The 22,232-nt window shown below is 35.5% G+C and overlaps 1 long non-coding RNA gene across 1 annotated transcript in view; it reads right to left on the bottom strand.

Moving 5' to 3' along the window:
- The window catches only part of LOC126936854 (uncharacterized), a 32,327-nt gene extending 14,194 nt beyond the window's left edge, over window positions 1–18,133 (bottom strand). Inside the window, exon 1 of the long non-coding RNA XR_007719593.1 lies at window positions 18,048–18,133. This is a non-coding gene — a long non-coding RNA (uncharacterized LOC126936854). The remainder of the gene's footprint in view (window positions 1–18,047) is intronic.
- Window positions 18,134–22,232: the final 4,099 nt, after the last annotated feature.

Here is a 22,232-nt window from a genome sequence, read left to right as displayed (position 1 = left end):
AGATTTTTTTTTTCATTTTGTTTTTCATAAATAGGTGGCAAAAGTAGGATGGAAGACACCAAATGCTGTATAATACTTATGTACTATCAAGTTGTTCAGATAATGAAATAGATACTTCCTGTGTGCTTCCTATATCTAATATATTACAGCATGAAAGTATTATAGGGAAAAATTTTGGCATCATCAAAATATTGATAGGTACCCAAAAAAAGGAATTTTTAGATAATTTCCCAAAATCATCCTGGTGTATCTCAAATTTTGTATCTGATTGTTGATTGATTTTAAATGGGCTTTCACTGAAATTTTTTCAAGATTTCAAAGGTCGTACTTTCCAAGTAAGAATTATCTGATGTACATCTTTATGGTTATAACAGTAGTCTTTGTCTAGGACCATACTGTTTGTGTGTGTGTGTGTGTATGTGTCTGTGTGTGTATGTGTGTGTGGGGGGGGTGCGAATGTGTCCAGATCTGTCTAATCAACTATTATAGTAAGAAGGAATGTAATTCTGCGTTGATACTAGCTCTATGGAAATCATCAAAAATTTCTCATTGCATATGCTTATGAGAAGATATTTGTAACATCATCCATTCTTTGTATAATAGAAAAGTACTCTAATGTGTTTCAGGAAATGTGTTCATAAGCTCTTCTTGCTTTTTCTCCTCCAATAAACAGTATCACATCACTGGCAAATCATTTTCGGTCTCATTCCTTTATCTGACTTAAGAAAGTTTTAGGCAATTTCTAATATCATTTGCATCTCTAACATTACGCATCTTGTAACTTTAATGCAAGATAGTAATATGTTTAAAAGTATGTGTTTTACTAACAAATAGTTCAAGTCTTAGCACTATTATTCACTATGTGACCTTCCTTAGGAAAGGTATTCAGCCTCTTTATATCTCTGCTCCTTGGTCTTTCTAACACAGGGAAAATAATGTTTATCTCAAAGGTTTCTTGTGAGAATTAAATGACATTATGTATTTAAAGTGTTTTGCAACTGGGTGTGGTGGTTCATGCCTGTAATCCCAGCACTTTTGGTGGCCGAGGCTGGTGGATCACCCAAGGTCAGGAATTTGACACCAGCCTGGCCAACATGGTGAAACACCATCTCTACTAAAAATACAAATATTAGCCAGGCGTGGTGGTGGATGCCTGTAATCCTAGCTATTTGGGAGGCTGAGACACGAGAATCACTTGAATCTGGAAGGTGGAGGTTGCACTGAGCCTAGATCCTGCCACTGACTCCAGTCTGGGTGACAGAGTGAGACTTTGTCTCAAACAATAAGTAAATAAATAAATACTAAAAAATAAAGTGTTTTTCATATAGTAAATATCCTTTATGCATTATTATTATAAATTAAAAGTAGATAACTGGTACCCAAATAGTGCATAACAAGGCAAGTTTAGTCCATTCATTCACTCAGTGAATCTTTGAGGAAAGAAGTAGAAAAATGAATGCAGCTGCCAGCAAAAGAAAATCTGTTCTTCACCAGGGGAGAAAAATGGGAGGAATTATAAGCTGTCCCTTCACTCATTTGACATATATTATTGAATTCCTAAAATTTACTAGCAACTGATCTAAACTCTGAAGTGATAACAGGAACTACTTCCTGCCTTCATAGGGCTTACACTCTAGTGGGGCATGCAAACAAAAAACTGAATCAATAAGGAAAATACATGACATAGTTGATAATGATATGTGCTAAGGAGAAAAACAATGCAAGGGAAAGGAATAGGATAAGAAGTGAGGGCAATTATTATAAGTAGGGGGTCAGGAAAGACTTCTCTGAGAATGCTACATTTGAGTAAAAAATTGAAGGAATTGAGGGTGGATTCCTAAAACAGGAAAAAGTCACACAAATAGCTAAGTACCCTGTTCTTGTGCCATGATTGTTGAATGATAAAAGCCACTTGAAAATGGTTAACAAGTGATTTTATTATGTTGCAAATTATTGCTTAGGGAAAGCAAGTGAGGAACTACTGGAGCATAGGAATCATTGCCTGGACATATAAGATGAAGATTAAAAAGTGTGTAAGAAAGAATTCCATAGCTTTGTCTTCAGGGGCCATCAATTGCCTCATAGAGAAAATAAAATTATCCAATCCACTAGCATTTTATTTTTGTATTCATGAATTCATATTCTGTTATAGAATAACTGGAAATAAAAATGGATTTTTTTTTCATTTTTTCAACTGGGGTCCATAAAAACCTAAAAGATCCACCAAAAATCGTTTAGCACTGATAAAACATTCAGTAAAATCGCAGGATATGAAATCAACATATAAAAATCAGTAGCATTGCAATACACCACCAAAAACTAGCAGAAAAAAAAATCAAGAAAGCCATCCTATTTACAACAGATTATCTGAAAAAGAAAAATGACTGGAATACGTTTAACCAAGAAGGCAAAATAACTTTCTAACAGGAAAAGTATAAAAAAAAAATGGAAAAACAGTTCATGTTCATAAATTGGAAGAATTAATACTGTGAAAATCATTATATCACCCAAAGTGATCTGAATATCTAATCAACTCCTACCACAAAACAAATAACATTCTTCAAAGAAATAAGAAAAAATTATGGTACGGCATCTTAAAAAATAAAATAATAAGATGAAGAATATAAAGTACTCCATGAATTAAATGACTAGATATAAGATATTTCTGATCTTTAAACTGTCACAGCTAGGATACTTCACAAAGCATTTCATTATTTAGGGCCTATTTGGCCAAAAACATCAGTTCATTAGATTGAAAATTATTTTAAGTTATGAGTCTTATCATATTTATCTTTATATCCACAATGATTTGCATTCCCCTGATAATGTAGTGATGTTGAGCATTTTTTCATATACCTATTGCCATTTGTGTGTCTTATTTTTGAAAAATGTCCATTCAGCTAATTTGCCCATTTAATCAGATTATTGTTTGTTTGTAAATATTCACTAGATGAATTTGGTCTTTGGTGCCATCGAGAGCTAATGTTTCTTTATTGGTTTTCTGTCTAGATGATCTCTCCAATGCTGAAAATGGGGTGTTGAAGTCCCTAAATGTGATTTTATTGGAATGTTTATCTCCCTTTAGATCTAATACTATTTTATTTGTATATCTGGATGCTCCAGTGTTGGGCACATATATATTTATAATTGTTATGTCATTTTTGCTGAATCAAATTTTATTGTATAATAACTTTCTCTGTCTCTTTGCTGTTTTTTTACTAAAACTCTGTTTTATCTGAGATAAGTATAGATACTCCCATTCACTTTTGAATTCATTGCATGGAATATATATTGTCATTTTTTAACTTTTGGTCTATGTGTGTCTTTAGAGGTGAAGTAAAGTTCTTGTAGGTATTATATAATTGTGACATAGTTTATTATCCATTTATCTACTCTGTGTTTTTTAAGTGGGGGAGATTAATCTCTTTACAGTCAAAGTTATTACTGATAGGCAACGACTTACTCCTGTCATTTTGTTAATTGTTTTCTGGTTGTTTTGTATATCCACTGTCCATTTATTTCTCTCTTATTGTTTATCAGTGCAATTTGGTGGTTTTCTCTAGTGATATAGAATAATTATTTTCTCTTTCTCATTTGTGTATCTGCTCTTCCAGTGAGATTTCTGCGTTTGCATGTTTTTATGATGGTGATTATTATCTTTTCACTTCCAGATGTAGGTTTTTTTTTTGAGCATTTCTTTTTAGGTTGATCTAGTGGCCAGGAATTCTCTCAGTGTTTGCTTGTATTGGAAAGAATTTATTTCTTCCTCATTCTGAAGAATAGCTATACTGAATATAGTATTCATGGCTGGTAATTTTTTTCTTTCAGCACTTTGAATATCTTCCCTTTCTCTCTTGGCCTCTAAGGTTTCTGCTGTGAAGTCTGTTGTTAGTCTAATAAAGATTCCTTTATATCAGGAATAGATTTGATGTTGTTCTCCTGATGTTTTTAGAATTCTTTCTTCATCATTTAACTTTTGACAATTTGATTATAATATGCCTTACAGAGCACGTTCTTGAGTTGAATGTATTTGCAGACTTTTCAGCTTCTTAGATCTGGATTTTCATATCTCTTCCCAGATGTGGAAATTTTTCAGAAATATTTCATTAAATAGGTTAATTTTGCATGCTTTGCGTATCTTTTCACCTATGGAAGCTTTCACAATATGAATATTGTTTCACTTAAAGGTGGCCTGTAAGTCTTGTAAGCTTTATTCCCTTCTTTTTATTATCTCTTTTTTTTTCTTTGACTGTGTAATTTCAAATAACCTATCTTTATTCTGCTCAATTAAGTCTGCTATTGAAGCTCTCTATTGTTATTTCATTCATTGAAGTTTTAGATGAAGTTTTGGTTCTTTTTTATGATATCTATTTCTTTGTTCATTTTCTCACTTATATTGTGAATTGTTTTCCTGATTTTGTTGAATTGTCTACCTGCATTTTCTTTGTCTTGTTGAGTTTCCTTAGGATCATTATTTTGAATTTTTTTTCTGACAATTTGTTGTTTTCCTTTCCACTGGGGCCTTTTTCAGAGAGTTACTGTGTTACTTTGGTGCTATCATAATTCCACGATTTTTCATGTTTCTTGTGTTCCTGCTTTGGTATCTGTGCTTCTACTAGAACAATTGCCTCCTCCGAGCTCTGTAGTGTGGATTTCATAGGGAAAGATCTTCATCTGCAGTTGAGTCTCGTTGTGTCTTTTAGGAAGGGTGTGGTGATTATTTTTAGGTAGATGTAGTGCTATAGTCATTATACAGCTTCTTCACCTGCATTCAACATGAGCAATAACTGCAGGTACCTCGGTAGCCTAGGCAGTTGAAGTTCATGGAAGTGGTGGTGACAGTATACGTTGTTAAAATCCTTGGTGACAAGGGCTTTTGGGGTCTTCCCATTATTTTTCTCATAGTGGGGAGACTTAGCTAAAGGATGTTTTTGGGAGTCAGGTTTGTTTATTGGTGTGCTTCTTTTTTGGTGTCAGGTGTGTTTCTTGGGAGGCAGAATGCTGCTTTAACATAGGCACCAGGCCTATGTGTTTTTGGAGCAGCTCTGCCAAGGCATCATTTCAACAGGACTCAGTATGCAGCTTCAGCTCAGACTTTTAGGGGCAGGGTTCATCAGTGACTGGGAAGGGCATATGGAACAACTATGACAAGGCACCATTACCTCAGGAGGAAATATATAGCTTTAGCTGAGGCCACAAGAGGCAGGATGCAGCAGTAGCAATTGTGAAAAGTAGATGGAGCAGCTCCACTAAGGCACACTTTCCCCAGGAGGTATTGGGCAGCTTCAGTTCTGACACAAGGGTGCAGAGCACCGTAATTGGTAGAGACAGATGAGACGGTTCTGCCAAAGCCTAATTTCTCTAGGAGGAGGAATGCAGTTTCAGCTCAATAGCACTTGGAAGGGGTAGATGGAGGAGTTCTGCCAAGACACTTTTTTCCCAGGAGGCAGCATTCAGCTTCAGCTTAGGCCCTTAGAGACTGGGCACAGTCACATCTAAGAGAGGTAAATGAAACAGTTACGCCAAGCACACTTTCCCCAGAAGAGTGTACATCTTCAGCCCCAACCTCAGGGATCTGGGTACAGCTGTGCCTGGGGATTAAGAGGGGTAAATAGGTGTAGCAGTTCCACTGCCACTTGGCCCCATGTAAAAGCAGGTTGCAGCTTAGTTTGGGGATATCACACCACTGAATGGGGTGGTTTGGCAGCAGCCTTGCCTCAAGGATTAAGGGGTGCTATGGGCACTTGCCCACTTAGCACAACACACTCCAGCAGTAGTTCTATCTCCACGATGGCAGAGCACAATAGCTGCACAGGCCACAGGGGGCGGGACCCAGGATTGGTTGCTTCTCTGTTGGGAGCTCAGTTGTGTAGACCTCAGGCAGCTCCCTCAGGGGCCTTAGTACCTGTGAGGGCTGCAGCGGACCTCAGTGGCGAGGACTGTAGTTGTCCATGATATTGATGTGGGCAGCTGGGTTCCTCTTGCTTATCTTTTCTCTATAAAAAATGCCTCCTGGTTCCCAGCTGATCCTGGTTGGGGAAGGGGTACTGGAGGCCAGATGTCTTCTTCTGTTCTCTATGTGGCTGTCCTGAATTTCTGTGTACACCAGGGTTTCTATTACTCGTTTGACATACTCTCATGTTCTCTAATTATTTTTGTTAAAATGTAGTTGTTTATTAGCTGTTTTGGCTGTTTTTGTTGCGGGGAGAAGCACTAAAGGCTTCCAGTCAACTATTTTGCTGATGTCATTTCTGTTCATAGAATCTTTATTCACTATTTCTCCAAATTGGAAATAATCCAGATATTCTTGACCCAAATGTCCTTAAACCAAATTGTGGTATATTCATACAATGGAATACTATTCAGCAATAAAAAGAAATGACCCAACTTAAATGAGCACAACTTGACAACACAACTTGAACACAAATAAACACAATTTGAATGAATCTCAAGGTGTTATGCTGAATGAAAGAAGCCAGTTTTAAAGAATTACCTCTTTATGAGTTCAGTTATATGGCATTCACTAAGCAACAAACTGTAGTGATGAAGGATAGTGACAACCAGAGTTTAGGTATTGAGGAATGGTGTGACTATATCAGAGAGTAGGAGGGAATGTTTGGAGTGATGCAACTGCCCTGTATATGGTGGTGGCTACCCAAATTTAGATGTGTGCTAAAACATATGGAACTGTATACACAAAGAAAAAGGTCAAATTACTATGCAATGATATAAAACATGTACATACATACACACATACATGCAAATATATGTGATTGTCTTTGATTTTTTGATGATCTATCCTCATTTAATCAACCTCTAAAGCCCAACTTTCATGTCAGAAATTATTTTTGAACAAATTCTACTGGTATGTAATGTGGACTGTATATTTGATGAACCTGTAAAGAGAAGAAAAGTATGCCAAGGGTTATGCAATATATTGGCTTAGTACATAGGGATATTAATTTTGTCAGTAAGCCAAAAGGAAAAAATCTGATAGAAACATGCAAGTAAGAAAATATAATGAAATATTGATCTATGTACCTATTTTTTGTACCAATAACTTGCTATTTTGGTGACTATGGCATTACAGTATAGTTTAAAATCAGGTAGTGTGATGCCTCCAGATTTGTTCTTTTTGCTTACTCTTATTTTGGCTATGAGGTCTCTTTTTTATGATTCCATATGAATTTTAGAATTATTTTTTCTAATTCTGTGAAGAATGATGGTGGTATTTTCATGGGGATCACGTTGAATTTGTAGATTGCTTTTGGCAGTATGGTCATTTTCATATAGACCAATGGAACAGAATAGAGAACCCAGAAATAAACCCAAATACTTACAGCCAACTGATCTTCAACAAAGCAAACAGAAGCATAAAGTGGGGAAAGGACAACCTTTTCAACAAATGGTACAGAGATAATTGGTTAGCCACATGTAGGAGAATGAAACTTTATCCTCATCTCTCAACTTATAAAAAAGTCAACACAAAATGGATTAAAAACTTAAACCTAAGACCTGAAACTTTAAACATTCTAGAAGATAACGTTGGAAAAATCCTTCTAGACATTGGCTTAGGCAAGGATTTCATGACGAAGATCACAAAAGGAAATGCAATAGAAACAAAGATAAACTCAGTTAAACTAAAGAGCTTTTGCACAGCAAAAGGAACAGTCAGCAGAGTAAACAGACAACCCAAAGGGTAGGAGAAAATCTTCACAATCTATCCATCTAACAAAGGATTAATATCCAGAATCTACAATGAACTCAAATCAGTAAGAGAAAAACAATCCCATCAAAAAGTGAGCTAAGGACGTGAATAGACAATTCTAGAAAGAATATATACAAATGACCAACAAGTAGAAGAATAAATGCTCAATATCACTAACGATCAGGGAAATGCAAATCAAAACCACAATGGGATGCCACCTCACTCCTGCAAGAATGGCCATAATGAAAATATCATAAAACAGTAGGTGTTGGCGTGGATATGATGAATAGGGAATACTTCTACACTGCTGGTGGGAATGTAAACTATTCCAGCTGCTATGGAAAACAATGTGAAGATTCCTTAAAGAACTAAAAGTAGAACTACTATTTGATCCAGCAATCCCACTACTGAGTATCTATCCAGAGGAAAAGAAGTCATTATTCGAGAAAGAAACTTGCATACACATATTTATAGGAGTACAATTCACAATTGAGAAATCATGGAATCAACCCAAATGCCCATCAGTCAACAAGAGGATAAAGAAACTGTGATAACTCAAGAATGCAAAACCAAACATCGTATGTTCTCGCTGATACATGGGAGCTAAGCTATGAGGATGAAAAGGCATAAAAATGATAGAATAGACTTTGGGGACTTGCCGTGAAGAGTGGGAAGGGGGTGAGGGATAAAAGACTACAAATGTGGTGCAGCGTATACTGATCAAGTGATGGGTGCACCAAAATTTCACAAATCACCACTAAAGGACTTACTCATGTAACCAAATACCACCTGTACCCAAATAACTTATGGAAAAACAAAAATAATAACGTAAAAGAAAATAGAAAATATAATGAAACATTGAGCATTGAGGCAATAAATAAAGCTTTTTTTTTCTTTTTTTTGGGGGGGACAGAGTCTCGCTTTGTCACCCAGGCTGGACTGCAGTGGCATAATCTCGGTTCACTGTAGCCTCTGCCTCTTAGGTTCAAGCAACTCTTCTGCCTCAGCTTCCTGAGTAGCTTGGATTACAGGTGCGTACCACCATGCCCAGCTAATTTTTGTATTTTTTATTTTTTAGTAGAGGCGGGGTTTCACCATATTGGCAGGGCTGGTCTTGAACTCCTGACCTCATGATCTGCCCTCGTTCGCCTCCCAAAGTGCTGGGATTACAGACATGAGCCACCGCGCCTGACCATAAGGCATTCTTCATTTTTCCATTGGCTTCTTTCTCTACAGAAGCTAAACAAGATGGAGAGAAAGTGAAATATCTCAGGCACTACCATAAAAATTATATGAATCAGAACATTGTTTTATCTAAGCAAAAACCAACTCATAGTACAGTGATCAAAGAAGGTAGAAAGGGTCAGAGAAAAGTATAGTTAAAATTAATTATTAAGGTGTATGTTATAGAGCTATTTTGGTGTTGCTGCTTTTTTGTTTTTCCTTCAATATCTCCTAGCCCCCATAAGTATTCTCAGTAATCAAATGGTTCCTGAAGAACTCTCCAACCATTTATAAAGTACAATGATTTTGAAAGAAGCAGTCTAAAGGCCATGAAATAAATTTCCCAAGGCTATATTATTTTGTTCTCTATTAATGTGACTTTAAGTGTGGCTCAGAATTTCACCTATGTGCAACATTAATGGGAAAATATCTATTCAAGAGAGGCAATTGGATTAAAATGCTTGTTTAAGAAACCTGATTATTAGACTTCCTGCAGTTAATACAAAATTATACCTGGCTGTTGCAAGTGACTTAAATGTTTAGGAAAAAACGTATTTCTGATTCCACTGACATTTCCACTGCATTTTATCTTTATTCAAATCAAAAGGACATTGTAGAATGAGAAAAAAATGACAAGGATATAGACCCAGCCTTTGACCTTTAGCACAGTTCATCTACAGTTGGATTTGCATTAGAGCAATAACATTAACTACCTATCAAGGTCATGTTAGGTGAGTGATTTAACAGCTTTGCATCTCAGTTTGCTTATCTCTACCAGAGAACGTACATTGTCAAATACCATTTCAGAACTTACTGTGTGCTGGCTGCCTGTTAAGCATTTTCACAGTATTCTGGTGAGGTAGGAATTATGTTCTGGCCTCCTCCACTCTCCCACAACACTTATCATGTTTATCAGAAAACCCTGTTGGCTCTTCCTTCCAAACGTCTAGAATCTCACCGTTTCTCACCTGTATCACTGCCGTCATTCTTGTCCAAACTAACATCATTTCTTACCTGGAGTCTCCGTGTCCTTGCCCCATTGGGTTTATTCTAAACATAACAGCCAAAATGATCTTGTTAAAAGATATCAGAAATTGTCACTCCCCTGTTCCAAATCCTCACATGATTTCTCAGATCACTTTGTGTAAAAGTCAAATATCTTGCACAAAAATTGTCAATCTAGATTCATTTTGAGTAGATTTTATATATCCTAGGCCCTCTGTATCTGTGGTTTCTCTATCTCTGGATTCAACTAACCATGGATAGAAAATACAAGGAAAAAAAACAACCAAGCCAGTACTGAACATGTATAGACATTTTTCTCTTTATTTCCTAAACAATACTGTATAGCAACTATGAATACCAAGGAATGATGTATATAAATTATATATGTGTGTCTCAAAAAGCAACTTGTCAAATTATAGACTTTTTAATTATATAAGAAATTCCTTACCCCAAATTCTTATAAGGAAAATGCGCATATTATTTACATAACAAAAATATTCAACATTCAATAATTTGCCTTTAAAATCTTTCCAATGATGAATACCTTACTTATTCAAGCAAATTCTGCCTGGTACATTATGTCAGTTGGTTTCAGTATAGTATGTGGTAAGAATAGGGCTCCAGAGTTCTCAGCTCTAGAGGTTGACAATGTCAGGAAAGAGTAAAATATTACATGAGAAATTTCTAACCCAAAATTAGTATAGGAAAAACAGTATATAATTTACACACACACACAAAAATGTGCAACATTTTGTAATTTGCCTCTAAATTCTAAAGTGAGCCAAGTTACAGAGGCAAGGAGAGTTTGATGAGTGATTCATGGATATTTATGTACTAATATGTCTGCTATTTAATGACTTTCTCATCTTACGCAAATCACAGGATCTCCCTAAATGACATTTCTTTCCTTAATATAGGGGTAATAATAGTACTTCTTATCTCACAATGTTGTTAAGAAAATCAGAGATAATTAACAGGAAAGCCTTAGCAATTATAAATAAAATAAATGTTTTACTTTTCCTTTTTTAAAAGAAACCTTACTGTTTAAAGAGATATGAACAGTGTATACAATCAACAGCAATTCTGATTATAATACAATAATCAAGAACATACAAAAACACACAATAATGGATAATAAACTTTCATTGTTTATATATAAATGCAGGTATCTATATTAAGCAAAATGTTGTAATTAGGAGGTGCCTTAGATAAAATTAATTAACATAATAGATTCTTCACTCAAATCTTCAAGGATTTCCAGCTAACAAGATCATCTCAAAGATAAAATGGTAAAGCAACTTACCTTTCAAAACTGACCAAAACAACTAGGATAGGAAGAAGGTATTCAAGAAAATTGTGGTATTTCTCTGAGTATTTTATTAAATGCCAAGTAAACAAAGTAAAAACATTTTAGAAAGAGCTAATTTAACACATATTCTGATATTATTATTCACAAAAGCATTTAATATGTATTTTTTCTCTTAAATCCTATGTGGTAATGATTATGATTTAGTTTCTTGTCTTCATTTACTAAATAAAGATTCCAAATTTCCAACCAAACATAATTTTCCAGTTAAAAATGTTAATCAAATTAAATGCAAAATGCAATCAACTAGTAATTATGAAGCATTCATATATATGGTGAACTAGGTTTCTAGAGGATAAAACAAAAGGAAAAATAATAAATTATTGCCTCAAATAATAATATATGAGTGGGCTTAATATGAAAATAAGCTCAGAAAGTTGCATAGAAGAAGGTTGCTAAACTTAGTCAATAGAAATAGATAGGCCAAGAGTACAGTGAACACATTATCAGCTTCAGTGAATGGTATAAACTTTTCTGCCTTTATCTCAAAGGCAGAAAAATATAACATTTACTGAGACGGGAGTTGAATAAATGAATTAGGCTAGCTTAATGACTTTGAGAAAGGCAGTGATGAGAGGTGAATCACAGCAGGTTGCTTGGGACAACATTGTTTAGAATTTGGAGTATAAGGTTTAGATGTTTTAACTTTATGCTGTTGTCAAAATGGAAAGTCACTTAAACATTCTGAGAAGGGTTAAAATTTTATTACAGTAATAGTGAAAAAATTGAGACAGAAATGTCACTTAAATGAATTTTTTTCTTTTTTAAGAATGTGAACAAAATATACCCAACCTGTGTCATAACTATAGTGGTATTAGCAGGAAGAAAAGAAAATATGCACGTAAGAAATCCTGAGGAAATGGACTCATTAGGATTTGGGAACATAGACATTAAGAGGGAAGACAGAATTCGCCATTAATGAATGAAAGCTTTCAACCTCAGGCAGTTTTGAGAGTTATCAAAGAATATAAAGACTTTGAGTATGTAATGGGGTCTAAGAGAGTGTTTTACAAACTTGTTGGGTTTAAAGTAGCGGAACATTTACGTGGAAATATTCGAGAGTCATTACAAATAGAGAAAATACAGACTAAATCTCCAGAAAGAAGCTAGACTAAAAAGAATAATTTAAGCATCCTGGGCACAGAAGTGAGACTTGAGGCTGTGAACCTGACTGATTTCTAAAGGAAGGCCAACAAAGAAAATCTCACCCAACGAAAACTTGGAGAACATCTAATCATTGTCTATGGAAATTTGGAGATAAATCAAGTAGAGTTAAATATTTATTATAAATTGAGGGGAAGCAATATTTTTAAAAAGAATGAAACGACCAGTTGTGTTATACACTACAAGGAAGTAAAAGAGGGTAGGACAAAGAAGAGAAAACTGGATTGACAATCAGAACGACTCTGTTAATAGATTATGTCCAAAGATGACATCCAGAAGAAACCAGAAGAAAACCAGATTATAAGGTGTTAAGGAATTGGTAACTGATAATCAAATGGAGGAAGAAAATAATGCATTATGCTTTCTAGAATGTTTGCAAATAAACCTTTTAATTAATCAGAAACTTATTAAATCACTTATATTTAACCAGAAATTGGAAATGTCACTGAAGCCTGGATTACATACAGCCAACCATAACAGAGTTATGCTCTGGCTGCTGGAGTAGGGTTGAGGAAGGAGAATCGGAGTAACAAATGCCATGAGAGTCCATGTAAGAAGATCCAGCCTAGTATCTGAAGGTCAGGGTAGGCTTCTCAGAGGTAGTGACTGTCGAGAAATGGAGGCAGATATAAGAAAAGAAGAAGAACTGGGGAAGACAGACAGCTCAGGTAAGAGAGAAAGAATATCAAGTAGCTGGAATATGGCCCACATCAGGATCCTGGAAAGGAAAATGTTGTGAGGGAGTTGGTGAGAAATCAGGAAAGTGATGAAAGGTAGGAATTAAAAGGAAATCATGGCCTTGAAAGTGTTGCTAACAAATTACAACTTTCCTTTGAGTACACTGACTAATGGGGTTCTAAGTAGGGGGTTGATGTTTATCCTAATCACAAGAGTAGCCTTGCTATTCCCTTAGTTTATGGAAAAAGGCAAAGGCAAAGAAAAGGAACCAAATCAAATGGCAATCAAGGGGCAACAATCAATGTTAATTTCTTCTAGTTTTGAGATTTTCCATGCTTCCAAGCATGAAAATTATGAACCTTGTAAACATGCTAAACTTTAGGTTCATGTTACTGCCTACCTTTAATGAATTAGAAAAAAAAAAAAATCTGAGTGGTCTCTATAATTAAAATTTGAACAACTTTAAAACTTCTGGGATGATAATTCATCATGCAAAGAACTTTATTTGGATGCAAGGCCTTAACCAGTATGACTATGAGCAAGCCAATGGGAACAAAAAGGAGCTTTGCTCAACAAAAAGATTAACAACTAATAGTAACTTCCAATCACATAGATGCTAAAGGTGACTCTTCTATGCATTTGAAGATACCAAATAATTTCTCCACAGCAGTAGAAAAAATTCTATTGCTAGAATATATCACAAGTAAAAATTGACTATGGTGCAAAATAACCAATCACTTGGAAATCAATTGCCTATACAGCTAGCTAATAAAAACAGAGGAAATAACACATGTTTTCCATTTAATTATGTCATTGGCTTATGCTTCAGAGTTCTAAAAAAGCATCTTTAAATCTTGTATAACAAAAATAAACACATCAGTGTACCCATGCTATATTTTACTGGTACATTCTAGACAATGTACTAATACCCATAATTTTCAAAAATGACTGGCTAGGGATGGAGAAAGGGAGAGGGACATCAGTGGTTCAAATAAAAACTTGAACAAACAAAACAACTATTTTTAAAATTACTGAGAGCTGGTTATTAGGGACATGGTTTCTTGAACTGAATTGTCACATTTAAAATTCATGACCCAAAACTGTTGCTCTTCTCAGCTGTGCAATTGACACCCACCAGCATGGTGTGTGTTGGAAGTAGAGATGCCTTTTTAAAGATCTGTTAATTTAACTTATGTAAATTAATTGGCTGAAACAGAATTTTACCATTTGGATGTCTTTATTAACTGAAAAGTCAGGTGTTGAAATACTTTTAAATCCTATTATTCTGTTCTTCTGCTGGTGTAATGTGGGCAGATTCTCACTTGTTAATTATATTGTGTATAAAAATAAAAAAATTCAATTGAAAGAAATAAAATATTCTATATCAGTACTTCTTTGCATGTAAACCTATTCTGCCCACAGAGAAATACAGCATTTGCTATCACAAAACCAGCCTTGTCCTGGTCATAATCCCAGAGTCACAAGTTATTATGACAGAACTATTTTCTTTTGCAAGATACTGCTTTCTACTGTAAGTAAATAAAATATCTTGTTACTCTACCATCAGCACTCACCATTATGCAAATACTGCTTAAAGATATCTACACAGAAACTCTCTAGAAAAATCATAACAGAACTCAATTCTTGTCATTTTTAGAGTAACTTTCCAAAATAATGTTCTGATATCATTTAATGTGCAATTCAGAATTCCTGTTTTTTAGATTACACATCGCTGCAAATTATTTCTTTAGAAATATTCCCTCCCAACCCCTTAACTTACTGTAATAATGTTAAATTAAAAGACTTAGTTTCAACTCACAAGTTATTCCTAAAATTTATAACAATATTTACTTGTGAGAAAATGTGGTATCACAAATAATATTTCACAGACCTGAGTCTTCAAATATGTTAGAGATAGAAAACTCTACACTCTAGTTACATACCCCATTTATGTATCTCTATCTTTGCTATGGATTTTAAACACCAAAAGAGGTTTCTACAATTTCTATTCTTATTTCTATTTATCAAACTAATGTTGAAAATCACTATATATATATATTTTTGCAAATTAGATGTATCATCTTATACTTTTTTATTTCTGGATTCTAATGTTCTTGAGAATCTTTTGGGCATTGTAAAAGTGAATATGAATTTTGCTTGAAAGTACAGTTTGTTGAAAGCTGAAATGAAGATATTAATTCTTATCTCACATATAAGCAATTGGAAAAATACAAATAATATTTATGAAGTAAATAATTATGATTCAGTAAGTGTCTTAATAAATAACAAGGACAAAAAACCAACACTATAAGGTAAAGAACATTCTGATTTAAATTGATTGAAGGGTCTTTAGAAAATATTTAAGGACTGAACAAAAACAAATTCAATAAAAATATAAGAAATAGCCATTTAGGAATTAAGTGAGGGAAGAATGGCACAAAAGGGAAGGCTGGTGATCAGTTTGCAGCTGAACTGTCACTGCTGAGTGTTAGTGACTTGAGTCACAGTCATCAATAAGGCAGACTATTTGGTGCATGCCTGAAATAGAGGCAAGGTACAATCAAGACAAACAAGACATCCATCATGTTTTCAATACCCAGAGACTCTATGCTATAAGTTACCTCTGTCTCAAACTGCAAGGATAAAAAAGCTTAACAGCCCTAGGAGAAGATATTGCCACATGTGGAAATGGTTTAGGAAAAAGACTCCACTTGCCGGAGGCATTGGCAAAATGCTTGCAACTCATGCAGATGAGGAACAAGAGGAAGGTAGGGAAGTCTTATAAATGGAAACTGTAGCAAGATGAAAAGAATTCAGGATAATGCATTGGAAAACAAAGAGGGTTTGTCTTTTGATGAAAAACATGAACTCTACACAAATTTTAAGAAAAGGCTTATGGGCCCTTCAAAATGGACCCAGGGATCCTAGTGCCTGGAAACCCTAACTTGCTAACACTGTTGTCCACCAAACACAGTTTTATGAGTAAGTGGATTAACTAGTAGCCAATGAAGAGGAACATGAAGGAGAATTTGTCTGAGATTTTTTTTTTATTCCTTCTAACGTCATGCTAATATATTAGAAAGCTCCACAGATGGGGGTAGCATTACAAGTTAAGGGTAATTAACTGAATTACATTATCTCTTATATATATTTATCTTTCTCTTAAATCTATATTCAAATTCCCATGTAAGTTGTTATCTCCCAGCACCCATTTTAGACATTAAGTAATTTTACACAAAAGTTAATTAATTTATTTATGTAACAACTAGTGATTTCTCTATGCCAGAGACTGTATCAGCACCCCAGACAATGAGTAGTCACTTAAAGAAACAGGAAGCCTTTTTTATTGAAGTTTAATGATCATGACAGATATTTGTCCAATAAATACAGAATAAAGTAATTTGAAATTTCAGTTTATTTGAAGTAACAGATAGGAAGATATAAGGGTGAAAGCAAAGGAATCTGATGAAGTATCAGGGCATATGGCATGTAAATGGGGAAGAGATGTATGATGAGGAGTTAAACTGGCGAAGATATGAAGTGGAATTAAATTCTAGACAGGAGGATGGGCAGGCCTAATACCCTGAGATTGGGGAAAACATGCCAGGTAGAACACGATGCAGATAGTACAGGTAGTAACAAGAAGAACATTTGCAGATGAGCCCTCCTTCAGGAGCTTACAGGTCATGAGATCTAAGTAAGGTCTTTGAGCATTAGCTAAATTACTGACAAATGGTTTTAAGCAGAAAGGTAACATGACTGGACTATAGCTGTACTTGATGAAGATAATTCCGGCTTGACAGGCAAATGGATAAAGAAAGCTTGGGGTTGCAGTGGGGTCATCAGTAATATTGTCAGTAAGAATGCTTAGGAGGTTGTTACACTAGAGTGATACTTATGGCTATGCACATCCTTTTCTTCGTTTCCCCAAGCTTCGAACATTGAGTAACCCAGACACGCATCCAGTGCCCTCTTTTCTTCTTTTTGTGTGCTTATTATATGGGCACTCCTCAACTATCATGGTTTAAAAATCATCTAGATCTCGATTTTTCCAAATTCATGTCTCTGTCTTGAACCTAACACTTGAACTCCTGAAATTAGCTCCATTTTAACTTCCAATATGCATTTACAATTTAACATGTCCAATTCAATTCTTGATTTGGAAACCTCCACATTTGGTCTTCCTACACTTTTTCCACCTGAGTAACTGGGAGCTTTATTTTCCAAGTTGCTCAGCCAATGTTGTTAGTAGACTAATCTCTTTTTCTCACAACCTGCATCGAATTCATCAGCAAATCTCAATGTCAGTAAATGCACAATCCAATCTAATTTTGCCATCTTCACTTCCAACACCCTAGCCAAAGCCATTAAATTAATTCCTTACACTTTGATTATTTTGATAGTTCCTTTTTTTTTTTTTTTTTTTGAGATGCAGTCTCACTCTGTTGCCAGGGTGGAGTGCACTGGCGGATCTTGGCTCACTACAACTTCTGCCTCCTGGGTTCAAGTGATTCTCCTGCCTCAGCCTCCTGAGTAGCTGGGACTATAGGCGCGTGCCACCACACCCACCTAATTTTTGTATTTTTAGTAGAGGTGGGGTTTCACCATGTTGGCCAGGATGATCTCAATTGCTCGACCTCATGATCTGCCTGCCTCGGCCTCCCAAAGTGCTGAGATTACAGGCGTGAGCGACTGCGCCTGGCCGATAGCTTCTTAAGCAATCTCATTTTTTCTAATTTGCACCACTAAATTCTTTCTCAACAAAAAGACTCTAAGTCATACAATAGGATATATTTTCTCTTCTCAAAACCCTCCAGTACCTTTATAATATATTCCTAATGGAATCCAATATTCTTACTGTGGCAACTTACATTTCCAAAATGTGTCTGCAACAGCACTTACCATTTCACATGCTCTTCAGTAATACGATCTGGCCTCTTCTCCATTAAGAGATTGAGTTTATCTCTACATTCCTTTGCTTCTGAGGGGCTTTGTGACTGCTTTGAGAAATAGAATATGGCAGAAATGTTGCTGTGTCAGTTTTAGACACAGCCTTAACTAAATTGGCAACTTCCCCTTCTTACTTCTTGGAATGCTCAATTTTAAAGTTTATTCTTGGGGCACTGTCTCTTAAAAACCCAGGCCCCATTTTATAATAAGCTCAAGACACATAAATAAGCCACACATGGGCTCTTTGTCTGACAGCCCTAAAAAGCATCAAACAGATAACCAACACCAACTCAGACAAGTGACATGGACATAAAGCCCATTGAATCCTCATATGACTGCAGACCCAGCTGAAATCTGACTTACATCCTAAGAAACTACAAGCAAGAACCTCACTCTCAGTTGACTCAGCTTATGGAACCAGAGAAGATAACGATAAATTATTTAAGGTAATTTATTGATAAATCATAACGGATAACAGAATATTTATCATGACCTACAAAACCTTACTTTATATGGCCCATCGATAACTACACGATTTCATCTCTTATCATTTTTCTCCTTATTTACCTCATTCCAATCACACATCAGACTGCGCTCCTTAACATTCTTTAGACATGCCACGCATCTGTGTTTACCTCAGGACCTTTGAATTTGCTCTTCTCTAATTATAAGTGTTCCTTCAGATAGTTATTCTTATGGCTGGCTTCTCTACCCTTTTCACTGATCTGTTCAGATATCGCCTTATTAAAAAATTTTCTGGCCTGGTGCAGTGGCTTATGCCTGTAATCCCAGGACTTTGGGAGGCTGAGGTGGGTGGATCAACTGAGGTCAGGAGTTTGAGACCAGCCTTGTCAGCATGGCGAAACCCCATCTTTACTAAAAATACAAAAATTAGCCAGGCGTAGTGGTGGGCGCCTATATTCCCAGCTACTTGGAAGGCCAAGGCCCGAGAATCCCTTGAACGTGGGAGGCGGAGTTTGCAGTGAGCCGAGATCGTGCCACTACACTCCAGCCTGGGTGACAGAGTGAGACTCCGTCTCAAAAACAAACAAACAAACCAACAACAACAAACAAAAAACAAACAAACAAAAAACCTTTTCCTTAACCAATCTTAAAAGAACAACAACAAAAAATAGGTCCATTTACCTTCAGCACTTCTTTTGCTTTTGCTTCTTAATTTGTTTTAGCCTTCCTTTTCGCTGCAGATTTATTGGAGTATACTTGACAAATAAAAATTGTATGTTTTTCATGTGTGCAATGTGATGTTTTGCTTTTCTGTAGTGAAAATACTTAAGGTCTACTCTCTTAGCAAATTTCAAGTATGTATAATACAGTATTATTCACTATAGTCACCATGCTGCATATTAAATGTCCAGAAATTATTCATCTTGCAAAAATAAAACTTTTTACCCTTTGACCAACATCTCCCCATTTTCCCCACTGCTCAGGTTTATCCTTTTTATAGGGCTTATTATTATATTGCATGTTATATTTTCCTTTGCTTGTTTTTATTAATTGTTTATGCATTAAAATGCAAGTACTCTGAGGGCAGAACCATTTTGTTTTACGTTTTTACTGCTGTAGCTCTAGCACCTAAAAAACTAAGCTGGAAGCTCAATACTAATTTTTTCAATGAGCAAATTAATATTAATGGAGGATGGTTGGGTGAATGGAAAGATAAGTGGATGGATGATGAATGAATGGGTACATGGATAGATGAATGAGTGAATGAATATGAAGTGGTGGTAATAAAATGGTAAATTACATGATTTAATCTTAAAAAGCCATTAAATAAAATGATAGCATTTTGCTGAATTGCAGTGGTTCTTACGCCATGCTTGATATTCTTTTTACATTCAGACAAGTGTTTCTGTAGTTAAATAGATGACCACAGTGAGATTTTATAAACTAATGTAATGACACTTGTGAAGAGCAAGGACTGACATAGCTTATCACTCAGAAGAGGTAAGTTTTAATGGGAGAGAGAGAGAGAAATGTGAATACTCTGGGCATAGCTTCCCAGGAGGCCTGCCTCAAATTATTCAATGACCAAGGGAAAAAGACTAGGTGACTATGATGCAAAATGATATATTTAGTGGGAGATACCAGAAGACTTTCAAACAGATTGGGAGGGGTGCCAAAAACAGCAAAAATATTGTATTTTGAATAGTGAAGCTGTTATGTCCAGAAAGGTTGAATGAAATAGATTATTTTCGTGTATAGAATCAAACTCAATATCCGGAGTACAAAAGGCTTAATTTACCTTTTTGTGCCTCCAACACGTCAGGCAATTAGTTGAAACCAAAATCAATTTGCTGAGAGCTGGGCTTTGACTCAAAGAAACCACAAGTTTTGGCTTGGTAGTTGCAGCTGCATTCACTCTGTTGCTAGGAAAATCAGGAGAAACAAGTTATGCAAAAGGGTTCCAAGGTTCTGTCCCTTGCATTTTCCTTACAAAAACAAATGGTCCTCATCTTTCTGTTGTTAATGTTTCTTGGTTTTGATTTGTTTTGTTTTTTGTTCAGTCAGCATTGTGTTCTTAAGCAACAGAAATCTTTTTTCTCTTGAGAAGCCAAAAACAAAGTCCTTGAAAGGTGTTATTTTAGTGTGTGTGCGTGTGTGTGTGTGTGTGTGTGTGTGTGTGTGTGTGTGTCTGCCATAATGGTGCTTTTTGACTTTTGGAATTCTGGAGATTTTAAGAAAAAAGCAAATGCAAAATATCAAATGACTTAGACATTATTACCAAGAATAGCAGTTATTGTCACATTTTATAAATGTTTCATTGCCTGCCACAGGCTTTTAAGGTTGGCATGATTTCTGAGGACTTCAGTTCAAAATTTAGGTAAGGCTTCAAAATTCGAGAAAACATCTGTAATTATACAGTTCATGGTCATATTTCTTTCACAAAAAATAAAGTTAACTCTTACTTCTTTTTGGTAACACTTATCTGTAGTTAGTACATAGACACTAAATAGTTTATGTTGCTTTGTGTAGTAATTAAGGTCTGTACAACAAAATATAGTGACAATAACAGATTTGGTAACTAGCTTAACCTGAATTAGCAACCCATATCTACCACTTACTAGTTGTATTCCCTTGGGAGTGTTATTTTTAGTTTTCTCATTTGTAAAATGGAGATAACATTGTATATCCTCTGGGAGTATTAAGATTAATGACATGTCAAATGCTTAGCACAGTACATGCCACACAGTTCTCAGTTGTTATTCTTAAAAGTCAATTCTGTTTCTGCCTACTATTCATGCTTATGATTCCAAGTAAATAATAATTCATATGTGCATTCCACTGCAATTCCTTGTTTCTTAAAGCCTTCAAAGAGTTGCTTTTATATACAAGGACATAGAAATCTGCATTAAAATAAGAATCAGCAAAGCATGAGGATTTTGCTAAGAGATGAAGGTCATGGGTTTTTCTTTTAGCACAGATTTAAGAGAAACAGCTCTAAGCCAGAAGAACTCCACTGCTTTCCCCTCTGCTTTGAGTTTAGAGGCAGGCAGGCTTGTAATACAGAACCCTGTGCACCACAGGGTTGGTTTGGCAGGCAAGCCATTTGCTATTTCTGAAACATATATGTTGCTTTCTGTTTCTAACACGCCAGAGGCTCTTCTCATTGCCAAAATTTCTCCTTTGTCAAGCTCCATAGGAAACTGATGTAGTCCATGCTCAAAAGACATCCAATAAAAAGCTATGAAGCTGCCACTGATTCACATCTCCACTGGAGGGAAAAAAAAGGAGTTGCAGGATGTCAGGTCAGTCTTAAAAAGTTGTGCTTATGTTGTTACAAAAGGCTAAGGATTCAGCTTTTAAAATATCCCTCTAGGGATGGTAGCTCTGTGAGGGAATGGAAGACGCCATTGAAAAAAGGCTACTATCTCTGTCTTGCTTTTATAAACCCTTTATAGTTTTCCTGAAAGGTAATATCATGCTGTTGTGAGATCTTCTGGCAGAATGTGGGTTTCCATTTGTGATTTCTCATCAATCATTTTATCCCAATAAATAAGAGCAGATAGGGTTCCATTTCCCACCCCCACCAAAGACCACAGACACATCCATTTTAACCACCCCACATGTAAAAGCCTTGGAAGCAACAATACTCCAAGAAATCACTGTCTTTACTGT

This window comes from Macaca thibetana, chromosome 15 (assembly GCF_024542745.1).
Source record: "Macaca thibetana thibetana isolate TM-01 chromosome 15, ASM2454274v1, whole genome shotgun sequence".
Classification (NCBI taxonomy): Eukaryota; Metazoa; Chordata; class Mammalia; order Primates; family Cercopithecidae; genus Macaca; species Macaca thibetana.
The sequence above is the reverse complement of the archived record's forward strand: the minus strand, read 5'-3'. Positions and strand labels throughout refer to the sequence as shown.